The following is a 7,604-nucleotide window of genomic DNA, read 5'->3' on the forward strand; positions in this document are numbered from 1 at the left end:
CCATTATGTGGTTCATAGACAGAAGTGTCACCTCCATGCCAACCCCCTGGGCAGGTTATGCCGTAGTAAATCTAACACAAGCTATTGAGGCTGTGCAACTTCCAAGGGTGGTTGGATTTATACCATGCAGAAGAAACCAAACCTCCAAAGACCCAATAGCCCAGGGAAACAAACTGGTGGATCTAACCACAAAACAGGCTGCTCAGTCTCCAGGCTCCAACTCTTCCTCTCCTGCTCAGGTCTTTCTCATGGGCCCTATGCCCTTATCCTAATACACACTCCAAGAAATACAACCCCTCCAACAGTTGGGAGCACAGCAGAATGAAAACTGGTATACTCTCTCCAGTTACTCTGTCCACACTACCACACAAGCTGAGCAGATCCTTCTAGATTTCCATAATTTGGTTCATATAGGCTATGAACTCCTACTATGCCTTCTTCAGCCCTTATATTACTCTCCCCACAAAAGGACACACTGTCTACTAACCTTAGTAGATACCTTTTCAGATTGGTTTCAGGCTTTTCCCTGCACTTCAGAGGATGCTACAACAGTAATGCATGCTCTCACCTCAGAAATCATCCCTCATTTAGGCCTACTCATTGGTCACTCACTCGCCTATGGGATGCCCCCCTGAAGCCCACAGGCTTCAGCCCCCTCAAAATCATATATGGTAGACCCTCTCATACCTCTCCCTTACAGATCATCACCTTTAGGCCCGTATCTCCCTACTCTTTTGCTCATTAGGGATCTTCTTCAGGAACAGGCCAACCTTCTACTACCACATCCTTTGCCCAACACATTCTCAGACTTACTGAGCCCAGGACAGTAAGTGTATATTAAAACCTGAATCCCAAAGCCTCTCTCACCATGATGGAAAGGGCCTTATACAGTACTTCTCACCACCCCTATGGCAGTAAAAGTACTAAGAATGGCCCCCTTTGTACCCTTATCCTTGGTAAAACAAGCACCTGAGACTGTACCCAAAGAATCTGTTAACAACAAGCCAGAGGGGTCCCCCTGCTCAACCCCCAACCTGACATCTCCTCACATTTCATCCATTTTAGGACCCGCAAAACTGAAAATCTCCAGGATCTTCACTCCTCCCCCAATCCCAGAAGAAGGATGATCTTTCCCCTGGTGATTATCCTCTCACTCTTTCAGGCCCACTTCACATACCTCACACTAGAGCTACTATTTTACTACCTGTTCTAGTACTTGCTACAGGATTGGCAGCAGCAGCCCCAAAAGATTGTAACACTATAGGAAGATTTCTCCTGGCACTTCTTTACCTCCTATCAGTAGGATGTTTCTTAGCAATTTCATAGTGGCAATGTGCCCTTTAAATTCTCTTGGCTCCCTAACCCTTCACATCCTTCCCATGTTTTTCTTCCTATCTCAATGCTCCCCCTTACTTGAAACATGGAGTTTCCATGTCCACAGGAATGATACAGCCCTCAACGAATCAGACTGGTCCCCTAGTGACTCATCGGTCTCCCACTTCACAAGAAACTTTTTGTGGTCACCCCCCTCCCTGTCGATGCAGCCCACAACGTTAGCACAAATATCTCTTCACTTTCCTCTAATCTCACCTCAGTGGGGACTTTCAGCATTATGCAGGGCCTGTCCACACTCTGCCTAACACCAAATGCTACCATTCATTTACCCTCTCCTTATCCATGCCTTAAAACTGGAATACATTTCCTTTGTAAAACTACATTATCCTATTGCCTGCTCCCCAATGTGATTTCTTGCATATTCTTTTGGCTCATCCCTGACAGCACCCTCCAGACAGAATGAGAGATGGAGATAGGACTGGGACTAACTTCAGCCCCCCCTCAATAAGTGCCCCCTGCTGCCGTAGGGCACTAATTGTACCTTTTAATTGGAGCAGAGACCCTTCCTGCAACTGGAACTGGCATAGCAGGCCCTGCTACTGCCTCTCAATTCTATCAAAAACTCTCAGAAGAACTAAGCATAGAGAGCATCTCCTCCCTCCAGTGACAGGTCACTTCACTCATGACACTAACTTTACAGAACTGTTGGGCCCTTAGTTTTGCTTTCTTATAACTGAGAAGGAAGGCACCTGCCTCTTCTTGGGGGGGGGAGGAATGCTGTTATTATGTAAATTAGTCTGTGGTGATCCAAAACAACTTAAACCATTTCACTGAACCCTTGAATACCCTGGCTTATGCCCCTACTAGGACCCCTAAGTGTGCCTCATCCTACTTTTTTGTCCCTTTCTTTTGTGGTATTTTTCCATTTTCTTGCAGGAACATATGCAGGCTTTCACCAATTAAAATGTCACTGAATTGTCCCTGCAAGGAGGATATCAGCCTATCAGAATCAACAACCTTTCCCTAGAGGAATACAGCCTTCCCACACAAAAACAATACCCCACCACTTAAATCTTTTATTTTTTTCCATATCTTCACCCATCTCCAACAGGAAGTACCTTCAGAAGAATGAGACTTCCTCCTTTTTTCCCCCTTTTCCTGTACTTAAAATGCAGGAATAATAGATCTGCAACATGACCAGTGCCACTTTAGACAAGCCCAAGTACAAAATGGTGCCACCCCTCCCCTCCGCCCTTCCCTTTATGAAAAGCCTCCTGACTTAAACAGAAACACCTTTTGCTTCCACAAGGATGCAGTTCTCCACCCTGACCCATATTAGCATAATGACCCTCCTTGATGGTATCACCAGCCCTTGGTGCACTATATAAACTCTACCACCCCCACACCTGGTGCTGTCCCCCATTTTCAGGGCAGCCCTGGGCTGTTCTCCACTTTGAGTACAGCCTGGCAGATGCTTTTACTTTAATAAAGCTTGAATGTTACCTGGCATCTCGGCTCACTTTCTTTCACTAATGATGTCCTGTAATTTCTGTAGGCCTTCTTCACTCTTTTTACTTCCTATTTCTTCTTTTTTATTCTGATGGCAATTTCAAATGACCTGTCTTCAAGTTCATAGATTCTGCTGCTTGCTCTAGTCTGCTGTTGAAGCTCTTTATTGTGTTTCTTATCTTTTTCATTGAATGCTTTAGCTGAATGATTTCTGTTTGGTTCTTTTTCATTATATCTATCTCTTTGTTACATTTATCATTCATATTATGAGTTTTTTTCCTGATTTAGTTGAATTATCTATTCTCTTGTATGTCATTGAATTGCCCTAAGATTATTATTTTGAAATACTTTTCTGAGAGACTTTAGATTTATTAGAGGGTGGGTACATCACTGGAGTGTTACTGTGTTCTTTGGCTAGTGTCACATTTTCTTGCTTTTTCATGTTTTCTGTACTCCTTTATTGATGTTTGTGCATCTGGTGAAATAATCACCTCTTCCAAAATTTACAGAGTGGCTTACATAGACATAGTTTTTCACCTCTGTTTGGGTCTTAGTGTGCTGATTGGGTAGGGTATGGTGATTCTCCACCCACAAAATGCAATGGTATATTCTCTGAGCAATTCTTCAGCTGTGATCAATATCACCAATAACTTTGGGCAACTCATTAGGCTGCAGAAGTTTGTGGCACTGGCAGTGGCAGCATAGGTTTTCAAGGTCTTCAGTGTCAGGGGCTTTTGAGGTCCTCCTATTCTTGTTTTCTCCATAGTAGGGAAACTTTGCAGATGGGGATTCCTCTGGGTGTTGGGTCTGACCTGACCTTCAAACAACTACAGTGGTTCTGGGTTCCTTGTTGAGGTGCTTGATGTGGTTGTCTTGCTGGGATCCTTGGCACAGGGCATCACAAACTTATAGTGGCACATAGGTGCAGAATCACTCTTTGTGTTAGGGTTGGATATAGATTGCCCACAACTCCAGTATCTGGAACACTGAGTGACCTTCCTATGGCAGCTCAAGCCAAGTGGGTCAGGTTGTAGTTGTGACTCTGTCCCTGAAAATGCAGGGCAAAACATTGGCCTGAACATTGGTGAGAAAGGGCTTGGGCATGGGGAAGAGAGTATGGCTACAGTTCAGGAACCGGAGGAAATGGAGTTCAGTGGTCACTCAAGTCCCAGGTGGTGAGATACCATGTCATAGTGATTTTAGACCCCTGGACAGTGAGGCCTGGCAATACCTGGTCTCTGTGAGGCCAGGTGCAGTGGAAGCAATCATCCAGAATGGTGGAGTGTAACTATTGCTTGAACCCTGTGGGGAAAGAGGCAGCACAGTGTTGACTCCATTTCCCAAAGACAGGGGTGTCTCAGTAGCTCAGTCTCTAGGGGTCTAGTTCAGTTCAGGGGAGCAGGGTGCTAGAGTTATTTTGCCTGCAGGGCAAGATATCTCAGCTCAACCATTTCTGTTTTACCCTGGGATATGAGTACCATATCAGTTCAGCCCTCGGATGTGCAGCTGCTCATCCAAGGAGATTTCTGGTCAAGACACCAATTCTGCAGGGGATGAGGAGCCACTTAAGCTCAGTCCAGATGGGGTAGGGTACAGCCACAACTAGGAGGGGTAGGTGGAGATTCCCCAGGAGGGAGTGCACAGCTTCATGTTTAGCCCAAATGGGAGAGACAAAATTCAAATGTGAGGGATGAGAGGAGCAGCTGTACTTCCCCTTAGCCTCTCAGGGTACTGTGTAGCAAGTGCTTGCAGCTCAGCTTAGGGTTATCAGGCCACAAGGTGAAAGCAGTTCTCTGGCAGCTTAGCCTCTGGGATGAAAGGGTGACACTAACCCCCAGGGCAAGAAACCCTCCAGAAGTAGTTCCACTTTGGAGATGGCTGTAGCTGCACAGGCGATAGAGAGAAATGTACACTGTTACCTTCTCTTGGCAGAGCACAACTGTGAAATCTAACTGTAAAATCCAGCTAGGCTTAGTGCCTGTGAGGAGTGTTGGGATCCCTGGTGATAAAGACTATGAGTGTCCAAGGTTTGATGGGTGTCGCTGGGTTCCTCTTACTTACCTTTTTCCCACATAGAGAAGTTCCTTCTTGTTCCCAGCTGATCCTGGTTAAGGGATGAACTTGTGAATACTGGGCGTTTCCTTTTATTCTCCATGTGACTCTCCTGAGTTTCTGTGCTCAGCAGAGTTTCTGTTACTCCTTTGATGTACTCTGGCATTCTTTTTTTAGTTATTTTTGTCCAAATGTTGTTGTTTATTTGTTGTTTTGTCTGTCTTTGCAGGGGAGGTGAGCAGTAGGGTCTTCTAGCCAGTTGTCTTGCTCATGTCACGGGGTAAGTTAATTTTTGTATATGGTGTGAGGTAAGAATCAATCGTCATCCTTTTGCACGTGGCTATCAAATTGTCCCCACGTAATATCTTGAAAACACTGTTCTTTTCCCATTAAATGGTCTTATCATGCTTGATGAAAATCAGTTGACCTTACATGAGTTTGTTTCCTAACTCTCAATTACATGCTATTGATGTACATTTCTATCCTAATTCTGTACTACAGTGTCTTTATTACTGTTACTTTGTAGTACATTTTAAAATTGGGAAGTGTGAGTCCTCCAATTTTGTTATTATTTTTTATGATTGTTCTGGCTATTGTGGCTCACTGAATTTTGATGTAAACTTTAGAATTAGCTTAGCAATATTTTCAAAGAAGTCAGCTGGGGTTCTGTTGAATCTGTGGAACAACTTGCAATGTATTGCCATCATAACAGTGTTAAGTACTCCAATCCATGAACACAGGATATTTTTCAATTTGCTTTGATCTTTTAAAATTTCTTTCAGCAACATCTTGCAGCTTGTACACTGTAAGCTTTACAGTTATTTTGTTAAAGTGTTTCTGAAGTATTTTATTATATTTAATGCTACTGTAAATGGATTTTTCTCTTAAATTTAATTTTTGGTTTGGTGAAAGTGTATAGAAATACTATTCATTTTTGTACTTTGATCATGTTTCTCATAACTTTGCTGAACTTGTTTATTAGTTACAATAGATATTACTGAATTCCTTAGAATTTTCTATATGTAAAAAATTATGTCATTTATGAATAAATGTAGTTTTACTTTTTCTTTTCCAGACTGGATGTCTCATATTTATTATCCTTGACTATTTGCCTTAGATGTAACCTCCAGAACAGTGTTGAATAGAAATGGCGAGAGTAGACAAAAATATTCCTGATATTACAGCAAAAGCTTTCGGAATTTCATAATTAAATGTGATGTTAGCTCTCGGTTTTTCATAGATGCCCTTTATAATGTTAAGGAAGTTTTTTTCTATTCCTAGTTTGTTGAGTTTTTTTTTTTTATCATGAAAGGTTATTAAAATTTGCCAAATGTGTTTTCTGCAACAATTGAGATGATGTGATGTTTCTTCAATGTATTAATATGGCAATATTTATATGTTTAATTAAATTTGCATTCCTGGAATAGATATCACTTGGTCATAGTATATAATCATTTTAATATGTTGCTGTATTCAGTTTTTTAATACTTTGTTGAGGAATATTGTCTCTATATTCCTAAGAATATTGGGCTGTAGTTAACTTTTCTTATGCTATTTTTGTCTGGCTTTGGCATCAGGATCATTCTAGCCTTACAAAATGAGTTAGGAAGTGAGCCTCCCTTTTCTATGTTTTTTTTTTTTTTTGAAGGAAATGAGAACCATTCGTATTAAATATTTCACAAAATTTGACAGTGAATACATTTGGTCTAGGGCTTTCCTTTTGTAAAGTTATTTGATAATGTATTCAATCTCTTTCCTTGCTATAGGTCTTCATATTTTCTATTTATTCTTGAATCAATTTTGGTAGTTTTGTGTTTTCTAAGATTATTTAAATGTAATCTAGTTTATATAATTTATTTGAATAAAATCATTCATAGTACTCTCTTGTAATATTTTTATTTCTGTAAGCGTTTATTTTTATAAGAGTTTATCCCTTGGCTTTCTATTCAGTTTCATTGGTCTAATTGTCTGTCTTTATGCCAGTACCCCATTGTTTTAATAACTGTAGCTTTTTAAGATATTTTAAAATAAAACAGTTTGACTCTTCCAGCTTCGTTTTTCTTTTTCAATATTGCTTTGGCTATTTGGGGTCCCTAGAGTTTCCATGTAAATTTTAGGATTTTTTAACAAGATTATGTTTTTCAGTCAATGTAAATAAGATATCTTTTTATTTATTTGTGTCCAATTATTTTCCAGCAATATATTATAGTTTTCAGTGTACAAGTCTTTCACCTCATTGATTCAGCTTATTCCTAAGTATTTCAGTTTTTAATGCTATCATAAATGGAATTGTCTTTTTATAATTATCTTTTCATATTGTTTATTATTAGTGCATAGAAATATAACTAAAATTTGCATGTTGATTTTTAATCCTTCACATATGCTCAATTTGTTTATTAGTTTGAACATGTATCTGTGTGAGTAATCTCTGAGGATTTTTACATGTAAGATCATGTCATAATGTGAACAGACAATTTTACTTTATCCAAAGTCAGTTTAGAGCTCTTTTATGTCTTTTTCTTGCATAACTGCCTTGGCTAGTCTTTCCAATATTATGTTGAATAAAAAGTGTCAAGAACAGGCATCTTTACCTTGCTTCTGATCTTAAAAGAAAATCTTTCAGTCTTTCACCATTAAAAACAGTGTTAGCTATGGGTTTTTCATAAATGGCCTTTCCTATTTTGAGGTGGTTTCCATGTCTACCCATA

The sequence above is a fragment of the Galeopterus variegatus genome, unplaced genomic scaffold (genome assembly GCF_000696425.1).
Source record: "Galeopterus variegatus unplaced genomic scaffold, G_variegatus-3.0.2 Scaffold554, whole genome shotgun sequence".
Classification (NCBI taxonomy): domain Eukaryota; kingdom Metazoa; phylum Chordata; class Mammalia; order Dermoptera; family Cynocephalidae; genus Galeopterus; species Galeopterus variegatus.